At 43.3% G+C, this 21,749-nt stretch overlaps 1 protein-coding gene across 1 annotated transcript in view; it reads left to right on the forward strand.

The window, feature by feature from the left end:
- Positions 1-1,098: 1,098 nt before the first annotated feature.
- The window catches only part of TJP2 (tight junction protein 2), a 119,818-nt gene continuing 99,167 nt past the window's right edge, over positions 1,099-21,749 (forward strand). Inside the window, exon 1 of the mRNA XM_070742639.1 lies at positions 1,099-1,907. The gene's annotated coding sequence lies outside the window, so the exon portion shown is untranslated. The remainder of the gene's footprint in view (positions 1,908-21,749) is intronic.

Consider the following 21,749-nt stretch of genomic DNA (forward strand, 5'->3'; position numbering starts at 1 on the left):
CGTCCCCAAAGCTACAGTGTTATTAGAAACATAGAAACATAGAAGACTGACGGCAGAAAAAGACCTCATGGTCCATCTAGTCTGCCCTTATTAAAGCAAAGTCAGATGGCATGCGCGCTGAGATATGAAATATATGACATCTTGGACATCCAGAAGCCAGGCTCATTCAAGACCTTTGCGTTGAGCTTTAACATCTTGCTCCGGCTGTCAGTATGACTGTGGTGTGCATGAATGTGGTTGCTTGGAGTTTTTAGATCATTTTAAAATTGGGCTTTTGAATTGTTTTGTATTTTTTATATGTTGTGAGCTGCCCTAAGTCTTCAGAGAAGGGCGGCATATAAGTCCAATAAATAAATAAATTTTATTCAACTTGTTCTACCTGCAACAACCAATTTATCACAAAAGTAATGGGTAACCAAGCATTATTTGCTTTCTAGAGATTATGCAGGCAGACACGCAAGGCCAGCCAAGAACGACACATTTCTTTACCACCTTTAGCTGCTATTCAGAGGTCACCTGGATCTTTGCCATCCAAACTCGATCCCCCAAAGATAGCCATGGTCAGGCTGAACCAGTCTTGAAAGTAGATATCCAGTCCTGGAAGTCCTTCTTTAAACTTGCTCAACAATCCCTTTACAAGGAAGTTTCAACTGCCATCTGGGCTGAAGCCAAACGAAAGCCGCACAATGACCAAGATCCCAGCGTCACCTCTGACTCGACTTCCTTGCGTTTATCAGAGTTTTTACTCTGAACCGGTATTTCCTGTTCCAGTCAGGGCCGGGGAGGAGGGGAAACTTGTTGAAATGCTGGGCGTTACTCGGACTGCACTTCGGTTACATCTCTCCATAACGGTTCCACGGCTAGCCCTAAGCTACGTGGAAACTAGGCGGCACGTGTGGAAGGACACGCGTGTCTGGGACTCCTGCGGGCCCTAATCCAGAAACCTCGAATGAGAGAAAGGCACGAAAGCCCAGGGGTGCAAACGAAGCCAAGGGATCGAATAGGATCAGGTGCTTTTGAGGGAATCTAGCCCGAGGATGGATCACCGAATGGGTGACCGCCCGGTTATATTATTAGCACGCTTGTAATTGGGTAACTGCAGCTTCTGGGCTTTGTAGTCCCATTTCGACGCCTCAACTCTCGGAATAACAAAGCCTCTGCCGGGTCTGAGGGCGGGAATCGCGCTCTCTGGGTTTTGTAGTCCCATTTCGACGCCTCGCTCTCGGAATAAACAAACCTTCCGTTGGGTTTGAGGGCGCGAATTGCGCTCCGCAGCCTCTGGGCTTTGTAGTCCCCATTTTGACGGAATAACAAATCCTCTGTTGGGTCTGGGGGCGCGAATTGCGACGTTCGAGATCTTCAACTTCTCTTCTCGCCCCCTATTCGCGTCCTTTGAGCCGGCCAGTTCCCTCCCTTCTCTTTCTTTCTTTATTGTTCGGCTGTGTCTTGTGGCTGAATGGCGGTGGCAAATTGTGGTTGGGTGGCTGAGGCGAAGCCGAGCCGGGAGACGGCGGCGCTTCTTTCTCCGGGCAGGTGCCTCCCACAACAAGCTCCTCCAGCCGGGCTTCGTCCTTTCGTGAGGGAGGGAGGGAGGCGAGCGGCGGCAGCGCGCTCGCTTACCTGTTCGAGGCGCCCGAGCGGCCGCGCCCTTGAGAGAAAAAAAGAAAAGAAAGCCGCCTCCTAGGTTTGGTTTTCCTGCCTCCCCTCGAAACAGGAAATGGGCTGAGTCAGGAAAAAGGCTCCAGGAACAGGGACTGCCCTCCCTTCTCCCGGGCAGCTCGCACCTCAGGCGGGCATTGAAAGGCGCGGCCGCCTGCTTAAATCGCGGTTGTTATATCTCCGGGGATCGTTCCGTCTTCCCAAAGGGCTGGGCCGGTTTTCCAAACGAATTATATTTTCTACTCCAGGTAATTGTTTCCTTTTGTTTCCCCTCCCCCCACTTTTCTCTTACCTGTTGGGAATGTGGGCGTGCGCTTTTTTTTTTAAAGTCGCCCTTTTAATCTCTTCCCTGAACTACGAGCAAAACGGCGGAGTTGGGGTGGCGCGGGTGCGCCAGGTGGAGAGAATCCCAGACTCGCGTTCTAAAAGCTTTCCGACGTGCAGGCGAGCGCGCGCGAGGGTTCCAACCGTAATCAACTATAATTTGTGAGGCTGGCTGGGAAGCGCCTCACGCGCCCCCTTTCCCGCCATATTGCGCCTCACGCGCCCCTTTTATTGATTGATTGAGTGACCGGGTTTGTATGCAGTCCCTCTCCAAGGACTCGGGGCGGCTCACAACATATCAAAACAATATAATTTTGATATTATTTCCCGCGTACTGCGCCCCTTTTCCCAACCTACATCCAAAGGTGGCAAAATCACCACACACGCGGGGTGTGTGTGTGTGTGTGTGTGTGTGTGTACGACTCGCTCGTGTCCCCGAGGTCGCTATTTGCAAACTCGAGTGTCGAGGGCTCGTAAAAGCGTGAACCCGGTTTGTTTCGGTCGCCGTTTTCCCCCCGAAACGAGATTGTTTGCCGTGGGTTGTTTCGTTCGGGTTGAACCCGGGGGTTTCAACCTCGAGGAGGGAGAAAGAAGTGGGTGGATTTTTTCCCCGCCCCGGGCTTGGAGTCGTCTCAATAATAATTTAAAACAACAACAACAACACCGCTCTGACTATATGACGAATATCCCGGGAAAGAGTTGAATAAATAGTTAAATAAATAGGAATAAAGAAATGGTTGAATAAATAGGAATCCGCGTGGGTTGCGCCGGAGTTTATGCCCTGAAGGATCTCTCCTTGTCTTCCAGCCGCTTTTCCATCCTCCAGGCGTTTCGCTTGCGGACTTCAACTCCCAGAATTCTCCAGCGAGCTTTTCTGTGGCGCCACCCATGCTGGCTGGAGAATTCTGGGAGTTGAAGTCCACAAGTCTTAAAGTTGCCAAGTTTGAAGACCTCTGCTATGGTGTATGTTTTTTTTCCCTGGATGGCGGACTGTATATTTCCCAGGCGGAAGGGGCGCTGTTATTCCCTCCTCCGGTCCTGGGTTTTAGACCCAATTCAGGAAGAGAGAAAAGTTTTCATTTGCAGGATCGAGGTTTCTTAAATGGACAGGATTATATGAGCCTACACATGTTTATTGTTTTTCAATTCGAGCGCAGGAAGGTGATGATGGTTGGTAAGGGCGCTTGAGTTTGGCCTTGTGGTGAATCAAGCGTTTGTTTGCAGAAGAATTAAGTCAAATAGTCTCGTGGGAACTTTTGTTATCCTGAGGAAATTGTACTCAGGATAAAATGCCATATTACAGAACAAAACCTCTGAATACCAGCCATGCTTGAAATGGCAAAATGGTACCATTTCATGCCTGGGTTTGAGAAAAATCAATTTCCTGTATTTCTTAAAGGTTGACAGAGTAAAGCTCCAGTGTGTTTCACAAAGCAAACAAAATCAACACCCGACTTGGTTACAAGTGGGTATAGTGTATTCCCATTGTTCTTTTCTGAAACATTAGTTTGTCCATTTTTTTAACAAAAGCAATTTTGGGCTGTGCAAAGCCTATGCCAGTTTATTAATTAAATTGGTTGTTTAAATACCTTACATTTGATACTCTGCTCTCCAAAAACTTTTAAGAAAGACATATGTAATACAGCAGTTGCTTTGACAACAATGCGTCAGTCTGTATAATGTGAAAGACTGTATCAGCCAAAGATTTTCAACACAAGGCACATGTAAGCCCTTAATAATATGACGTGTCAAAACACAAACAATACTTTATTAGAATACTATATTGTAATTACTGCAATAAATACCATATTGCAATTACTGCAATAAATTGCTTCATTGTATAAATAGCATTCAGATCAAATTGGTCACTACCAATCAGGTTTAGCTTCTATCTATTAATCTGAACAAATTTTATGAGTAATTATTGTATTGATTAGTATTTCTCTTGAGAAATTAGTATTTCTCTTGAGAAATTAGTATTTCTCTTGAGAAACCCAAAAATATTGTTTAACTTCAGTGTTAGAATAAAAATACAAACAGTTACAATGCCAGAGTCATGAGTTGTGGTGACTGTTCAAACAAAACACAGCACACAAGAGCTGCCTTGTGCTCTAAATCATATCCTCCCCTCCAGTTATTGGTAGCATACAAAAACATTAGTTTCTCTGTAAGATTGACTCATTCTACCAGATAATTCTTTAAACAGCATTCAACAAAGGCATACAAACAAGCGTTTCAACTTCTCTCTCCCACTTCAAGACAATGTATAGTAATTTATTTTATTGTATTTATTTTTGTGATTTATAAGCTCACCAACTCCTTCCGGACTCTGAATGAATTGCTATAGGAACTAATAGTTAATCTTGGAATGCTAGAAGAATCTTCTGTCTACAATAGTATTGTTGGTGCTGGTGTGACAATACTTATCCTAAGTTGTAGCTAGGAATGTTGCTTCTGTAATGCAGTACAAAGTACCCAACCAATTAATCAAGGACTTCAGTTGCATCCTCTCATGACTTATGCAACCTTGGTAAATTTTTGGGTGCTGTTCTGTGGGGCTCTCTGGTAGACTCCTCCCAAAAATTCACAGGTACAAATTTCAGACACACACACGTTTGAAAATTCAAAACAATGTTCTTTATAATGAAAATTCACTTAAGCCAAGCCCTCTTTTGGTATAGCAAAGAGCACTGGTCTCCAACTAAACTGGTAATTTGTACAAGTCCCTTATCAGTTCTGTGATACTTAGCTTGCAGCTGTGAGGCAATTCACAGTCCTTCTTCTTTCACAAAGTGAAACACACTTTGCTCTGGTTTAGTTTCAAAGCGGGGAAAAATCAGCACACAAAAAGTCAAAGTCAATAAAGCAGTCACGAAACACAAGGACCACAATGGCCAAACCCACAGGCTGCTATTTATAGCAGCCTCACTAATCACCAGAGCCCCACCCAACCACAGGTGGCCTCATTTTCTTTGATAATAATCTCTCAGTTGTTGTTGCCTATGCATCGCTCTCCGCATGCGTGGCTGTATCATTAACTCTTGTTCTGAATCCAAGGAGGAGCTAGATAATTGATCTCCTTCTGAGCTGTCTGCCACACTCTCCTCCTCCCTGTCACTCATGTCTTCTTGGTCAGAGGAGCCTTCATCATCAGATTCCACCGGGGGGGGGGCAAATCAGGCCTGCAGCATGTGGATGTCTCCCCCACATCCACAGTCCTTGGGGCAGGAGGTGGGCCAGAGCTAACCACAACAGGTGCCTTGGGATTTTCTTCTATATCTACTACCAGATAGACAGATTCCATATTGTGCCATACGTCTTGCATAAGATATTTCTATGAGGTATCAATATTTAGTAATCTTGGATTAACCTGGAATTTACATTTCTTTATCTACCTAAAACTGATGAAATCCATCTTTGCTTGCTTTCCATTCTTCTCCTTCTCCCACCTTGAATCTAACTTTTACTAAGTCACTTCCATTAGGTAGACCAGACAAGAAAATCAACTCCACAAGAAGATTAAAACTACTTATATTCAGATTGGCTATAAACAGAATATTTCAAATATGATTGTTCTGAACCTCTTCCTCCTTATAGTTCAGTGATGTATGGAGGTATACTTCAACCCCTATTGCCTAGGTGACTAATTCTGTATATCTCCCTAAGGGTCATCTTCCTTCCTCTCTACATACTAAAAGATTATTACTAGTTTATTTCTACCGTAGTGAGTTGGGCAGCCATATGCATTTTTTAAATGTATAGTGGTTCTCATGTTACCTTTCATGTTTGTTAGTTGTGCACATACTTTTTAAGGACTGTCAAAATAAATATGCAGGCAAAAAAATTCTAATAGAAGCCTTAAAGGGGCTATGAGTTCAAGACTCAAAGCTGCCATTTTGCAATTCAAAATTATAAAATATATTGCAAGACAGCTTTTTATTTTGTTTGATTTTAGCCCTGGATCTTGTTCGGCTATATGCAGTTACATTTCTAATTTATTTGGAAGAATATCATTTTATACTGTATCGTGACAGTTTATAACCCTGACCTAACATCTTAAGTGGATTAGTGATAAACTATATGTACAATAATTAGAAATGAATTTGTTTCTAACTTGTGACTTCCTCCTTACAATAGTGATATAAAATGTTATGAAAAATACATTAACATTGTGCCGCTAAGGTTTTATATTACATGTGGAGTTGTATCCAAATGACAATATTGGATTACCCAGATAAGCTCAACAGTTTTGGCTTGAACTCTACTGTATAACATGATATACTGTAACTCTGGAAACGGAGGTAAAATAGAGTACAAATTACATTACTTCCGATTTTTCCATGTTACTTCCTACTAACCATGATTGTATCCTTTTCCTCTAAAATTAATTAGTGCAGCCTCTGATTATGCAAAATTAGAGTTTGCAATAAGCACAAGATGGATCAAGGAAGACTGATGCTAAAAGTGGCCGCAGGATAAGGAGTAACTTTAATAAGATTAATGGGATTATAGATTTGTACATGGTATTATATTCAGGTAGCCCATAATTCTTCAGAGGTGGAACTGCAAAGATTGTTTCACACAAGGGAAATTGTGACATAAAATTAAAATACTTTTCCTCCTCCCCCCCATATGATCTCCCCCCCCAAAACTTTCTCTGGAGGTCTCCAAATAGAGCATACGGTATATAATTATCCATCAGAGTCGTTCTAGCACAACTACAAAGATCTGCCCAAGGTTTAAGGCAGTGATGGTGAACCTTTTTTTCCTTGGGTGCCGAAAGAGTGTGGCCCTGCGCTATCATCCATGTGCGAGTGCCCACACCCATAATTCAATGCCTGGAGAGGGTGAAAACACCTTCCCCCCTGGAGGCCCTCCGGAGGTCAGAAGCGGCCTCTTTCCCAACTTCTGGTTGGCCCAGTAGGCTCGTGTTTTGCCCTGCACAGACTCCAAAGGCTTCCCTGGAACTGGGGGAGGGTAAAAACACCTTCCCCTATCCTTTCGGAGGCTCTCTGGAAGCTAAAAATGCCCTCCAAGAGCCTCTTTGTGAGCCAAAAATCAGCTGGCCGGCACACACATGCACATTGGAGCTGAGCTAGGGCAGCGGCTTGTGTGTCAGCAGATATGGCTCCGTGTGCTACCTGTAGGGCCCATGGGTTCGCCATTACTGGATTGAGAGTACCACAAGAGACAAAAGTGGGAATGAGAAAATTCACTCAACCATGCCTTTGTCTTTTGATGAAGAGTTCTGGGATTTATTTTAGCTACTACCGTAGTAATAGATTCTGCTGCCTAAAAAAGTTAGAAAACTGCCCTACATATACTCTAGATTAGAAAAATTAGAAAATTAGATCAATCTCTATTTCCCCCCCCAATTCTATCTTTCTGTCCATATCATACTAGGTGGAGTGTTATGTTCCTCAATGTCAGGTCCGTTGCCAATAAGGCCCCCTTGCCCTCGGCCCGAGATTTACTCTTGGAAGAGAGGGCTGACCTGGCTTGTGTGACCGAAATCTGGCTGGGATCCGAGGGAGGGGTTCCTCTCTCGGAAATGTGCCCAGATGTGTTTCTGGTCTTGCATCAGCCGTGACACCAGGGAGGGGGTGGGGGAATGGCAGTCATAACTCCTTCTTGCTTAAAAGTCTGTGCTGACCAATTGGCCCCCATCTTCACCCAAATCTTCAAAAAAATCACTAGAGTTGTGCTATGTTCCTTCCTGCTTCAAACGCTCGACTATCATCCCAGTGCCAAAGAAGCCCTCCATCAAGGAACTGAATAACTGCAGACCAGTTGCTCTAACATCTGTAGTTATGAAAACCTTTGAAAGGCTAGTGATGTTCCATTTGAGAGCCATCACGGATCCACTGTTAGACCCCCTGCAATTTGCATACCGAGCAAATAGATCAACAGATGATGCTGTTAATATGGCTCTACACTACATCCTTCAACATCTTGAATCTCCAATGACCTACGCCAGGGTCCTCTTTGTGGACTTCAGTTCAGCATTCAATACCATTGTACCGGACATTCTCTTAACCAAACTAAATCAGCTAGCGGTACCTGAACACACTTGTAAGTGGATCACAAGCTTCCTAACAGACAGGAAGCAGCAGGTGAAGCTAGGAAAAATCACATCAGATATATGTACAATTAGCACAGGTGCCCCCCAAGGCTGTGTACTCTCAACACTTCTCTCTATACACTAATGACTGCATCTCATACGATCCATCTGTTAAACTACTGAAGTTTGCAGATGATACAACAGTGATCGGACTCATTCGAGACAATGATGAATCCGCATACAGACGGGAAGTTGAACAACTATCCTTGTGGTGTGACCAGAACAATCTAGAACTGAACACACTCAAAACTGTAGAAATGGTGGTAGACTTTAAGAGAAACCCTTCCACCCTTCCACCTCTCACAATACTAGACAACACAGTATCAACAGTAGAGACCTTCAAATTACTAGGTTCTATCATATCTCAAGACCTAAAATGGTCACCTAACATCAAAAACATCATCAAAAAAGCACAACAAAGAATGTTCTTTCTGCGCCAGCTCAGGAAGCTCAAACTGCCCAAGGAGCTGCTGATTCAGTTCTACAGAGGAATCATTGAGTCTGTCATCTGCACCTCTATAACTGTCTGGTTTGGTGCTGCAACCCAACAGGACCGACACAGACTTCAGAGGATAATCAGAATTGCAGAAAAAACAATTGCTGCCAATCTGCCTTCCATTGAGGACCTGTATACTGCACGAGTCAAAAAGAGGGCGGGTAAAATATTTACTGACCCCTCACATCCTGGACACAAATTGTTTCAACTCCTACCCTCAAAACGTCGCTACAGAGTACTGCACACCAAGACAACTAGACACAAGAACAGTTTTTTCCCGAACGCCATCACTCTACTAAACAAATAATTCCCTCAAAACTGTCAGACTTTCTACTAAATCTGCACTTCTATTCTACTAGTTTTTCTCATCATTCCTATCACCCATTTCCTCCCATGTTGACTGTATGACTGTAACTTATTGCGTATATCCTAAGATTTTTATTAATATTGCTTCTTCATTGCTTATTTGACCCCTATGACAATCATTAAGTGTTGTATCACATGATTCTTGACAAATATATATTTTATTTTATGTACGTTGAGAGCATATGCACCAAGACAAATTCCTTGTGTGTCCAATCACACTTGGCCAATAAAAATTCTATTCTATTCTATTCTATCATCTGAAAGACTCTAAGCCAGTGATGGCGGATCTTTTTTCCCTTGGGTGCTGAAAGAGCATGGGTGTGCACTATCATCCATGCGCGAGTGCCCACACCCATAATTCAATGCCTGGGGAGGGCGAAAACAGCTTTCCCCGTCCCCTGGAAGCCCTCCGGAGGCCAGAAACTGCCTGTTTCTCAACTTCTGGTGGGCCTAGTAAGGTTGTGTTTCGTCCTGCCCAGGTTCCAAAGGCTTCCCTGGAGCTGGGGGAGGGTAAAAATGCCCTCTCCCATCCCCCCGGAGGCTCTCTGGAAGCCAAAAACGCCCTCCCAGAGTCTCTGTGCAAGCCAAAAATTAGCTGGCTGGCACACACATGCACATTGGAGCTGAGCTAGGGCAACAGCTCGCGTGCCAGCAGATATGGCTCTGCATGCCATCTATCCGTCCATTATTCTGGGGGGCAAACTTTGACTCCCTCAGGCAAGGTCCACAACTTGGTTGTCCTCCTGGATCCACAGCTGAGCCTTGATTACCATCTCTTGGTTGTGGCCAGGGGGACCTTTGCCCAGGTTCGCCTGGTATACCAGTTGCAGCCCTACTTGGACGAGGAGGCTTTGCGCACAGCCACTCAGACCCTCATCACCTCCCGTCTAGACTATTGCAATACGCTCTGCCTGGGGCTACCCTTGAAGAGTGTTCGGAGACTGCAGATAGTGCAGAATGCAGCTGCGTGAGCTGTCATGGGTGTACCTCAGTACATGCATATAACATCAACCTGTCCTGAGCTGCACTGGCTACCGATTAGTTTCTGGTCACAATTCAAGGTATTGGTTATCACCTATAAAGTTCTACATGGCTTAGGGCCAGACTATTTACGGATCGTCTCCTGCTCCAGAGACCAATAAGATCACACAGGGTTGGCCTTTTCTGGGTCCTGTCAACTAAGCAATGCAGGTTGGCAGGACCGCTGGGGCAGGGCCTTCTCTGTGGCTGCCCTGGCTCTATGGAACCAACTCCCTCCCTCCCCCCAATTGTTTGTGCTGCTCCCAACCTACCTAAAGGCTGGGAAGACCTGGCTTTGCTGGCAGGCCTGAGGGTTGTGAATATTTACACCTGTCACAGCAGAATTGTCTTGAGTGGCATGCATGTGTGTTGATTGGATTGTTTGTGCTGGGGTTTTATAATTGGGGTTTTATTGTTTTAATATTTATATTCGACTTCTTTTATAATTGTAATTTGTATTTTTATATTCTTGTAAGCCGTCCTGAGTCCCATTCGGATTGGGTGGCATAGAAGTCAAACAAACAAAGAATTAAACTAAGAAATGAATATTCCAGATAAAGACAGTGATATAATTCAGAGTTCAGAGAATGTCTTCATTGTAATAATAATAATAATAATAATAATTATTATTATTATTATTTATTAGATTTTTATGCCGCCCCTCTCCGAAGACTCGGGGCGGCTCACAACAATAATAAAGACAATATAACAGTGAAACAAATCTAATATTAAAAGAAAAAGATATATAAAACCCCAGCATTTAAAACCATATAACACATGCATACCAAACATAAAATATAAAAGCCTGGGGGAGATGTCTCAGTTCCCCCATGCCTGGTGATATAGGTGGGTCCTGAGTAATTTGCGAAAGACAAGGAGGGTGGGGGCCATTCTAATCTCTGGGGGGAGTTGATTCCAGAGGGCTGGGGCCGCCACAGAGAAGGCTCTTCCCCTGGGGCCCACCAAACGACATTGTTTGGTCGACGGGACCCGGAGAAGGCCAACTCTGTGGGATCTTATCGGCCGCTGGGATTCGTGCGGTAGGAGGCGGTTCCGGAGGTAGCTTCTCTTTGAAGCTTTGGGATTTAGTAATGTATCTCTCACACTCCCACACACTTTCTCATAAACCAAGGTTCGACAAACCCAGGCGCCTGGTCGCCAGTGGCGCCTAGAAAATGTTGTCTGGCGCCTAGAAAATGTTGCCTGCTGTACTGTATGTCAGCGTTTCCCAACCGGTGTGCCGCCTGGGCAGGGCGCTGCGGTGCCTCTGACCTCTCCGCTCCTGCCCGATGCCGGGGTTTCTGGCGCTCTCCTGCTGGGTCCCAAAGAAGGCAGGCAGGAAGGAGAGCTCCATTCTTCGCGCCTTTTTCCCGCCTTCCTTCTTTGGAGCCCAGCAGGAGAGCGCCAGAAACCGCGGCATCGAGCAGGAACCGGGAGGTCGGAGGCACCGGCACGGCAGCGCCCGCCCAGCTGAAGATTCCCTGTCGTCATCGGCAAGTGTCCTTTGGGGCCCGGCGGGAGGGCACTGGCGGTGGGAGCGGGGGGGGGGGCGCGGCTGCAGCGGCACAGGCAGTCGCGGGGAGATGGCGGGGGGGAGCGGGGGGCGGCTAAAGCGGCCCCGGGCACCGTTCCCTGTACGCTTTTCCAGGGGCGCGCAGGGAGCCGCGGCCACCCGCCCGCCTACCGGATTTCCCTCCGCGCGGCTGGGGAGGTGGATTCGCCGCCCCCGCCAGCCCGATCTCCCTCCAGTGGCTGGTGACGTAGTTCTACCGCCCTCGCCAGCCTGATCTCCCTCCGTGGGGGGGTGGGGGGCGACGAACCGACGACCGGGGGCTGTCCGTCCGTGTTGGGTGGTGCAGGGCAGGCACAGGCAGCCCCAGGGGAGAACAAGGGAGGGAGAGAAAGGAAAGAGAGAGTAAGGGAGGGAGAGAAAATTGAATGAAGGAGGGAGAGAAAGAAAGAGTAAGAAGCAGAAAGGATAGAGAAAAAGGAAGAGAAAGGGAGGGGGAGAAAGGAAAGAGGGAGGAAGGGGGGGAGAGAAAATTGAATGAAGGAGGGAGAGAAAGAAAGAGTAAGAAGTAGAAAGGATAGAGAAAAAGGAAGAGAAAGGGAGGGAGAGAAAGGAAAGAGGGAGGAAGGGGGGGAGAGAAAATTGAATGAAGGAGGGAGAGAAAGAAAGAGTAAGAAGTAGAAAGGATAGAGAAAAAGGAAGAGAAAGGGAGGGAGAGAAAGGAAAGAGAGAGAAAGGGAGAGAAAGGGAGGGAGAGAAAATTGAATGAAGGAGGGAGAGAAAGAAAGAGTAAGAAGTAGAAAGGATAGAGAAAAAGGAAGAGAAAGGGAGGGGGAGAAAGGAAAGAGGGAGGAAGGGGGAGAGAAAGAAGATATGAAGGAGGGAGAAAAAGAAAGAGAGATAGGAAGGAAAGAGGGAGAGAAAGGAATGAGAGAGAAAGGGAGGGAGAGAAAGGGAATGAAAGAGGGAGAAGGGGTGAGAGATAGAAAGGATAGACAGAAAGGGAGAGAAAGGAAAGAGAGAAAGGGAGGGAGAGGAAGGAAAGAGATGAGAGAGGAAGGAGGAGACAGAGGGGGTGAAAGCGATGTCAGGTGGAGACTCGGCAAAAAACCAAGTTTGCTTAAAAAAAATTCTGGCTCCTAAATTTTTTGGCTGGCTCCTAGATTCTGAACAACTTTGTCGACCCCTGTCATAAACACATGTACCTACCCAAATCCCTCACCTTTCAGTTGCATTCATGAAAATATAGGTAACAATGGCTCCTGGTGTGTAGACACTTCTGTGTTGCATGATAACACTTTCATTTCTTGTGGTACTGTGAAAATTACTCTGCACATTAAGTCCGTCAGAATTATTAAAAGAGTTGTCTAATGTGGATTTTAAACTGAACGTGGAAGGTTCCTTCAAGATGGCCCGACCTTTCTTTATTCCTTAAGCTGCTGGCTGAGTGAAGACTAATTGCTTCTACATTGAGCATAAATAACTTAAATAGCAATAAAATGAGAAGAAGGACTAGGGGTGACCTGATAGCAGTCTCCCAATATCTCAGGGGCTGCCACAAAGAAGAAGGAGTCAAGCTATTCTCCAAAGCACCTGAGGGTAGAACAAGAAGCAATGGGTGGAAACTAATCAAGGAGAGAAGCAACTTAGAACTTGTTGTGGTTCAGCCTGAGCCAGATCAAAGACCAGCTGCGTCTCTGCTGGTACCATGCCTGGGGGAGGCTGAGAGCGGAGAGGAGAGTTCTTGGCAGTCAGACAGTGCAGATAGCAGTCACGAAAGTGCAGGTGATGCAAGGCCTGGGAGCCCTGGGGAAGGGCTCTCTCAAGCAAGTAGCTATGAGTCTCGAGTCCCTGGATGATGATGCACAAGCTATCATTAGTATGCGGCAGAGACGCATAGCTCAAAGGAGAGATCAATTGCGTAGATATTATCAACGGTGAATGAAGAACACCAGGGGGTTGGGTGTGGTCCTCATTAGCAGGGAAGGGTTTATAAGGCATGAGAACCATTCCGGCAGCGTGGAGGGTTATCAAATGGGAGTTGGTGTTATCTGCATTTTCTCTCAGCGTTTTTGTTCCTGGCTCGTGGCCCAGCAGCCTTGAAGACTGGTGGGAGGTGTATGTCTGTTAGCACAACAGCCTCGTCTGGCATTAAGGATCCTGTGTTTCTGTATGAACAATTGCCTTCGTGTATCTATTTGGAGTTCCAGTGTTTTCCTGATCTGTAAGGACATTTTCTGTTGGCTTCTTTTCTCTTTACCATTATAAAACTGTGTTTGGATTCAACCGGTGTGTCTGGCTTATCTTTTTGGGTTGGTCATAGCTTCCGGAGTGACCCAGGCAGAACAGAACTAAGGAGAAAATTCCTGACAGTGAGAACAATTAATCAGTGGAACAATTTGCCTCCAGAAGTTCTGAATGTTCCAACACTGGAAGTTTTTAAGAAGATGTTGGATAACCTATTCTATTCTACTCTATTCTATTCCAAAATACATGGTAAATACATATCTTGTCACATTTGGATTGGTCAGAGTCAGACTAATCCTTTTGTTACACAGCTAAAGATTTCTGGGAACTGTACTGTTACTTCTACTTACTTATCCTGGCTTAAAATCAGCAGTCGGTAGATGAAAAGTGAGGCCACGCACATGTCAGATGTTCTCTGTGATTTATAAACATGTTCTTGCCAAACACACCGTAGGCAATCTATTGTGTAAAAGAGCACTGGCTGACCAGCGGGGCTGTGTTAGCCTGCTTAGTTTTGAGCACATTTCTTAAGCATCTGCTACTAAAAAGGTATATTTAATTTTTTCCTTCCTTGGCTCATTCCAAGTGTGGAATGCCATGGAAAGTACAGTATAGTGCATTAAACTTTAAAAATCCCAAGTACATAGATATATAGATATATATCTGGTGTCAAAAACCCTTCTTTTTTAACAGATAAATGAGATAAAGTTATAGGTTAAAAAACTAAAATGATTTACTCAAAATCTCTTGGCTTCGCTATATGCAACACTCCATTTACTTATACATAATTTAGAATATTAGCTATATTGTAATGAGCTATGGAAAATATTTTCAGTTCATATTTTCAATACAGATCTACCGTACACTCGCCCGCCCTTGTTTGATTGGGTTTTTTTTTTTTTTTGTGTTTTTGTATGTCCTGTGTGTTTGTTTGTTTGTTTTCCCATCTCTGATTGTTTCATTCTATTCTGTTTTGTCTTTTGTCATTGGTTAATGCATATTGCCTAAAATTTGACACACAAACTTTTGTTTCTATACTGCTGTCTGTACCTCAATGCATTTACTGTATACTGTATATCCTTGTAAATAAAACTTTATTTTAAAAAAAGAGAAAGTATAGTGCATGGATCTTCATTAGTTCTTAGCATCATTTGAAAGATGAAATCACCTGCCTCTCCTTTAGTGCTTGGAATATTGTAAGCCTTGAAGGTTTAGCTGAGGATTAGTAAATTGGAGAATATCCATTATCAGAGGAGGCTTAAGACCATGTTTCTTGCTTCATTTCTATTAGTGCTTTATTCATAGATCCCTGGAATTACATAACAGTGACGTTTTCAGAGAAGCTGTTGGAACGTTTTAACTCTCTTCCCCAAATGTTGCCTTTTTATCCAGCTTGTCACATTTTGAAAAAGGTTGCTGTAGCTTAGTCAGCTCGCACAGCCAAATGATTTCCGATGCGGCAGCCAAATACAGTTTGTAGCTTAATTCAAGACTGCATTAAAACATTCAGGATGAAATGCAAGAAGTACGTTGCTATTCTTGAAGCTGCAGTTGGAATCACTCCTATTAATAAGAGGGAACTGCTACCAGTAGTTCGACATGTAAATCTCTGGCAGCAACCGGGGTAAGTTCTAGGTTGGGTGAGTGAGTCATTGCAAAGGTAAATATTTACTCTGAGTGTGTGTGCGGGTTTGTAGTGTGCATTATGTGTATAGCTAGTTATGTTTCTCAATGGCAAAAATGTAATGCTCTTGTCTGGTGTATATTTGGCTAAGATCAGTCAAGGCATGGTCGGTGACAGCATTTAAACTTCTGGTTAAGCATTTGGGATGAAAATAATACAGCGAAGTCAGTGCAGATTCAATGCAAGGGCAAATCTAGATGGGGCTATAATGGCATTTCTCTTGTATCAGGAATAACCTGCACCCAGGTAAAACAGGTGTACCAAATCCCTTTAGGAAAAATGTTCTTAGAAACATAGAAACATAGAAGACAGACGGCAGAAAAAGACTTCATGATCCATCTAGTCTGTCCTTATACTATTTCCTGTATTTTATCTTAGGGGCGGCTATATGTGTAACATATTTTTGCTGATAATGAAACTAAATCCCTAATTAGAAAGGGATAGATATAAAATCTATCCCTTTCTTATTAAAATAAGCCTCAGTGGATATCTTCTAACTCTGTTCTATTTTCCTGATTTAACTCTTATCTAATCTCTATTGGTATTCTTCCGCTTAATGTTAATGTTTATTGTCTTGTAGCTTTTTCTAACCTGCCTTTTGTTAATATACACAAACTTTCTCCTTGATTTTGCTTTCTACTATTTTTTTTCTCCTTAGATGTGACTTTCTTTCATTTAGGATCTCTGTATCTGTTCCAAGACCTCGGCATTATTGATATTGATCCTGGTCCCCGTCATCATCAACTACCTCTCCCTTGCTTACCTTCTGTTGAAGTTGATCTCTGTTATCAGCTATTTTTGCTGGGATGGGCTGTTTTGGTGGGACTGTTTCGGATGTTGTGTCTTCCAGACCTTTTCCATTTCAGTTTATTTAGATGAAACATTGCTATTTCAAGGGTTCAGTGATCTACTGCTCAGGCTACTGTTACTGGTTTCTGGGCAACCTCCTATCCGGGTTCTTTTAAGGCTTTAGACCAGAGGTGTCAATCTAAGGTTCCAGGGTCAGATCCGGCTCACGGGGTGCTTAGATGTGACCCACAGGGCCATACTGGAAACAGCAAAGGACCAGCCTGCGGTGCCTCTGCCAGTGAAAACAGAACTTGGGAGGCTCGTAGATGGCCCTTCTGAACTCCCTTTTAGATGACAGAGGGGTGCAGAAAGCTGTCGCAGCAGAAAACAGAACTTGGGAGCCCTTTTTCACTGGCAGAGCGCTTGGGCTGCCACATGCGCCCCTGACATGAGTGGTGTCGAGCTGGCCATGCCCTCCCTGCCCCCTCCCCCAAGGTCAAACGCAACCCTGATGCGTTCCTCAATGAAATTGTGTTTGACACTTCTGCTTTAGACAATCAGAAGCCCTTTCCTGTTGCGTTGTCTTTCACTTGGGTTCATTTGCTCTGCATTTGTCCCATGTGGGCTCTGTTGTTATCAGCCGTGCTAATTAAGAATAAAATAAAATAAAATAAAATAAAAAATATTTAAAAACAGCACACAGTCCTAGGTGCTTGGGAAGCACCCGACTGGTGATGAAACATGAAATCCAGCATAGTGATCTTGTTTGCTGTGTTGTATTGACATAATAATAATAATAATAATAATAATAATAATAATAATAATAATAATAATAATATACAATAATATATAATAAGACTCAAGCTACTCCAGGCTATCTTGCCAGTTCTTCCTTTTGGCCTGGTTACTGTATTACCTTAGGGGTTGATGCATTCTGATGCTTTCCTTTCCCTCTTTGAGAACCATGTTTACTTTCCAATGTGTCCTGAGTCTACCTTCCATCAGATTAGCTGATGTTCCATCGGACACCTTACAGTTTTGTGTCATCACCCCTGGTAGCGGAATTGGAAGGAAGTTAGTATCGGGGTTGGCAATGGCGCGACCAACATGGCTCTGTTAATAAATCTAACCTTGGATGAGAGAATTGGATTGGAATCTGATTTATTTCCCAGATGCTATTTGGGGCACTGACACCCGGCTCTCCACATGTCAACAGTGCTACCATAATCTTTGCCTTTACTGAAACCACCGTAGCTCTCTGGGTCCTCTCCTTCTGTGCTATTGCCATCATGTCACCTTGGAGCCTCTGGCATCATTCTCTTTTTGTTGGTGTTGTTGGCTTGGAGCATCCAGAAAATGTGTCCAGGTGCCTTCTTACTTGTTTCCACTTTTCACTCTTGTTCTCTTCTAATTGCTTTTTGAGCTCCTTAACGATCCCTTTTCTTCCTAAAAGTTCTGGGGCAACTTCTCCTACTGAGGGCTTGCTTTTTTCATCAGTAAGAACTTCTATCCGGTGAGATTTTTAACTTTTTTCCTGAGAAGAAAGGTGCAGCCCCTTGCATTTACCTGATTCTGCCACTATATTTTTTATCTCATGTATCAAAGGACCCATCTAGACTCACTACAGTGGTTCTCAACCTGGGGGTCGGGACCCCTTTGGGGGTCAAAGGACCATTTCACGGGCCGCCTAAGACCATGGGAAAAGACAAATTTCCTATGGTGTTAGGAACTAAAGCTTCTATTCTGGTGCCTTGGAATATATACAATCTGACCAATCAGGCGTTTACAGTGGGGGTGTCCCCCTGACCTTCCTGTCAATCAGCTTAAAGCTCTGTGAATTGGTGCTAGACTTATGGCTAGGGGTCACCACAACATGAGGAACTGTATTAAGAGGTCGTGGCATTAGAAAGGTTGAGAACCTTTCTAATGATTCTAGAGTTTATTTGCAATAGGGGGATCCTATACAGGTAGTCTTCAACTTACAACAGTTCATTTAGTGAACATTAAAAATTACAACAGCATCAAAAAAAGCGACTGACCGTTTTTCAATTCTTACAACCATTGCAGAGTCCTCCTGGTCACATGATCAAAATTATGTTTGTCAACTGACTGGGATCATGTGATCAGCTTTTGTAACCTTCTGACAAGCAAAGCTAATGGGGAATCCAAATTAACAACCATGTCACTAACTTAACAAATGTAAAGATTCACTTAACAACTGTGGCAGGAAAAGTTGTAAAATGGGGCAAGCTCACTTAACAAATGCTTCACATAGTAACAGAGGTTTTGGGCTCAACTGTGGTTGTAACTCAAGGACTACCTGTATATATATATATGTGTTTATTTAATAAATAAAAAAACAAATACATTTCTAAATTTTAAACAGATTTTCTGATCCTTCTGGATTTTTAAATGTTTTAAGATTGCATTTATTTTCTGTGAGAAGAGCTTAGAATAAAATAATAATAATAATAATAATTATTATTATTATTATTGTTATTATTGTTATTATTATTATTTATTAGATTTGTATGCTGCCCCTCTCCGAAGACTCGGGGCGACTCACAACAATAATAAAACAGTGTGACAATGTAAACAAATCTAATATTAAAAATCATCTAAAACCCCATCATTTAAAAACCATGCAACACATGAATACCATACATAAAACTATAAAAGCCTGGGGGAGATGTCTCAATTACCCCATGCCTGGGGATATAGGTGGGTCTTAAATACGGTACTTTGCAAAAGACAAGGAGGGTGGGGGCAATTTTGATCTCTGGGGGGAGTTGATTCCAGAGGGCTTTGATGCTCTGGAATTATATCCAAATAAGCACCAGACATTATGTATCTCACACTTCCTCCCTCAGGATAGACTACATAATGCTGCCTCCTCTAGTTTTATTCCCATAGAGCACGGGGTGGGTTGAGGTAAGCATCAAGAGATAACCAAATATGGCTTCGTGGCCACATGGGAAGCAAATGGAGTCCCTTGCCGCATTAGTAGATGCTGTCATCTGTTGTGCCCGGTCTCCACTGCCTGCTGCCACAAGTGTAAGGTTTTGTGCAGACGAACAGAAGATGTTATTGAAGCCATTAGGTAATGCTCCCTGTGACTGGTCCAGAGTCATCCAATGGGTTTTCCTCCCTGACTCTGCCTTTGAATCTGGAGCTCTGGTTTTAATCTGACATTCTGAAATTGCTACTACACTGCACCAGCGTATCGATGGGGTCAGGCATCTTGGCATTTCTTCTGTGTGCAATGCAAGCCAAGGAAGTCCCATTGTTTTCCAGTCTCCAAGTTGTTGCATGCAGTATAATAGGGTCTCATACTGAAGCCAGAACAAATGCAATGTTCTCTCTTTGGCTGTTAAGGGATCGCTGGGCTGGTAATGAGTTTTTCAGGATTGGGTGGCATAGAAGTCGAATGAATGAATGAATGAATGAATGAATGAATGAATCAGTAAGAAAAATTATTTATTCTATCTATCTATCTATCATCTATCTAATCTATCTATCTATCTTTCTTATCTATCTATCTATCTATCTATCTATCTATCTGTCATCTATCTAATCTATCTATCTTTCTTATCTATCTATCTATCTATCTATCTATCTATCTATGTTTCTATCATCTATCTATCATCTATCTAATCTATCTAATCTATCTATCTTTCTTTCTTATCTATCTATCTATCTATCTATCTATCTATCTATCTATCTATCATCTATCTATCATCTATCTAATCCATCTATCTATCTATCTATCTATCTATCTATCTATCTATCTATCTATCTATCTATCTATCTATCTATCTATCTATTTATTGGACTTATATGCCACCCCTCTGCATGGACTCGGGGTGGCTTACAACATTTCAGTAAAAATAGAATAAATAAAACATTTCTAGACCAATTAATAGAATAACTAATTTAACATTTTCTTAAAAACTAAATATTTAAAATCAAAGAAACGCATACATACTATCACACCCAATAAATAAATGATGCGCTTCAGGCAAGTTGGAAAAGTATGCCATAAATAAGGATCTTGTAGCTCAAAGAGGAGGTTGATCTTTTTTTAAAAAATTCACTGATCAGGCTTGTCAAGCTTGATTACTATTGATTACCCACAGACCATGAAAATAGGTGGCTTGTGCCGCCTTGCGTTGTAACTTTAATCAAATGTACGGTATTTGGCTCATTTGCACAATCCTTCAGAAGGCGGACATATAAGGGAATGAAATTCACAAACAATATTTTGCTACTATAAAAAGCATCACTGAAATGCAAATAGCTTGTTGATTTCAGAGAAATGCGCTGTTACTGTATGCAAACAACTTGTTTCAGCTTTGATGTAAATGGATGCATTTCAATTATGTTCCTTTAGGTGGCAGCCTTCCATTATGATGTAATTGGGACGCCTCTAAAATGGGAAGCTACACACTGTAAAAATATGAGTGGCCCTTTGATCCTACTAATGAAGTATGATTAACTGCAATAATATTGTGGAAGATAAATGAGGCAAAATCTAGCCCCATGCTTTATAGAAAGGGAGGGTAGTCTTTAACCCTCCTCATGCTGTGGCATTTAGATTCCTAGATAATTAGTCACTGATTGATTTATTATGTGCCAGCAAATCAGTGACAACCTTAGTGACTGCACAGGTGTATTTCTAAGAGAAAATATGTCCTAATTTGGTCCTTCAGGTCTTCCAATAGTGTCACTCTAACTGAGTCTATCCATTTTGCTGCTGGACGGTGCTGAAAAATTATGCCCATTGCAAAGCCCTCCCCCACAGTCAGGTGATCAAAATTCCACATTATAGCCTGCCTGCAGTTTTTATTTTATTTTATTTTATTTATTTTATAAACCCTTTTCCAGTGTACTCAGGGCGGCATACAGAAATAAAAAAAAATACATTGTAAAGCCCCACAATATCAAAAACAATCATCCATCATTCATCCACGCCACTGATACACTACTGGACGATGGAGCAAGGTGTTATCGCTCAATGGCCCCAAGAATGCCAGCAAAGTTGAGTTTTTAAAGCCTTTCAAAAGGCCAGGAGGATGGGGGCAGTACGAATCTCCAGTAAAAATTGATTCCAGATGCCGGTGCCACCACAGAGAAGGCCCTTTCCCACGATCCTGCTAGCTGGCACTGCTTAGCCGACGGGACCTGGAAAAGGCTGACTCTGTGGGATCTGACCGGCCACTGGGACATATGTGGCAGAAGATGGTCCCATAGGTAATCTGGTCCTAAGCCATGTAGGGCTTAATAACCAACACTTTAAATTGCATTCGGAGACCAATCAGAAGCCAGCGTAGCTCGCAGAATGATGGAGATATATGGGTGTATCTGGATAAATCCATTACAGATTGCATGGCTGTATTCTGGGCTAACTGAAGTCTCTGAACGTTCTTTAAAGGTAGCCCCATGTAGAGTTACCACGCAGGGGCATTTCAACTCCCTCCGTCTGCTTGTCTTCCCCATCTCTGTCCTTTGGGATGCCGAACCCGAACCCGAATTT

Source organism: Erythrolamprus reginae, chromosome 2, assembly GCF_031021105.1.
Source record: "Erythrolamprus reginae isolate rEryReg1 chromosome 2, rEryReg1.hap1, whole genome shotgun sequence".
NCBI classification, from domain to species: domain Eukaryota; kingdom Metazoa; phylum Chordata; class Lepidosauria; order Squamata; family Dipsadidae; genus Erythrolamprus; species Erythrolamprus reginae.